The sequence below is a fragment of the Nelumbo lutea genome, chromosome 1 (genome assembly GCF_056320005.1).
Source record: "Nelumbo lutea isolate HS-2025 chromosome 1, American lotus-T2T, whole genome shotgun sequence".
Classification (NCBI taxonomy): domain Eukaryota; kingdom Viridiplantae; phylum Streptophyta; class Magnoliopsida; order Proteales; family Nelumbonaceae; genus Nelumbo; species Nelumbo lutea.
Genome location: NC_142684.1, coordinates 80,129,329 through 80,130,538, shown reverse-complemented (window position 1 = coordinate 80,130,538; position 1,210 = coordinate 80,129,329). Strand labels below are relative to the sequence as shown.

Here is a 1,210-nt window from a genome sequence, read left to right as displayed (position 1 = left end):
ATAATGCCTGCAATAATTCAAATGATCCAAACAAGCATTCAGTTTAGTGGGTTACCAAGTAATGACCCTAATGCACACATTGTTAACTTCCTTGAAATATGCGATACATTTAAACACAATGGAGTTAGTGATTATGCGATTTGGCTAAGATTATTTCCTTTTTCATTGCGTGATAGAGCTAAAGATTAGCTCAACTCACTCATTGCAGGAAGCATCACCACTTGGAATGATTTAACCCATAAATTTTTGGCTAAATATTTCCCACCCTCCAAAACAACAAAATTAATTAATGATATTACTACTTTTGCTCAATTTGAGAGGGAGTCCCTGTATGAAGCATGGGAAAGATTTAAAGAGATGCTTAGGAGGTGTCCTCACCATGGGGTACCAATTTGGCGACAAATACAAATCTTTTATAATGGTATTACCCCCTCTAATCGGTCCATTATTGATGCAGCCGCAGGTGATACAATCATGAGAAAAACTCCAGAGGAAGCATATGACTCAGTAGAGGAGATGGCATCAAACAGCTACTAGTGGAGCAATGATCGAACCAATCAGAGAGGAGTACACCACATTGATTCCTTTGCATCATTATCTGCGCAAATAGCCAATTTAAATAAAAGACTGGATAATTTTAGTATTACAGTCATGAATACACCATCTAGCATCTCATGCCATTTATGTGGTCAAATAGGACATATTAATTTTGATTGTCAATTAAACAGTCCTTTTATTTCCCATGAGAATGCTAATTTTATCTCTCATGTTGGCAGGTCAAACTACAACCCATATTCAAATATATACAACCCTGGGTGGAGGAGTCATCCCAACTTCTCTTGGAGCAACAATCATCAAAAGGCACCCATGGGATTCCAACCACAACCGCCCCCACAAGAGAAAAAGAGCAATCTGGAGGAGATAATTTCTAAGTTCATCAACACTACTGAAGCAAAATTCCAAAGCCATGAAACAGCAATTAAGAACTTAAAAGCTCAAATGGGACAGGTTGTGAGCATGTTATCAGAGAGGAAAGAAGGAAGTCTGCCCAGCAGCATAGAAAAAAATCCTAGAGAACATGTGAATACCATAGCCTTAAGAAGCGGGAAGACAATCGTCGAAGCCCCAGAAAATGACAAGAAAGTTGAAATGGCCGATTTACAAAAGGAGAATGAGGGAAGTACCCCTAAACTGAATTTACATGAAATTA

The 1,210-nt window shown here is 38.3% G+C and overlaps 1 non-coding gene across 1 annotated transcript; it reads right to left on the bottom strand.

Moving 5' to 3' along the window:
* Positions 1–279: 279 nt before the first annotated feature.
* Positions 280–386, bottom strand: LOC148875641 (small nucleolar RNA R71). Its single transcript, XR_016106290.1, has one exon. It is a non-coding gene; the product is annotated as a small nucleolar RNA R71 (small nucleolar RNA).
* Positions 387–1,210: the final 824 nt, after the last annotated feature.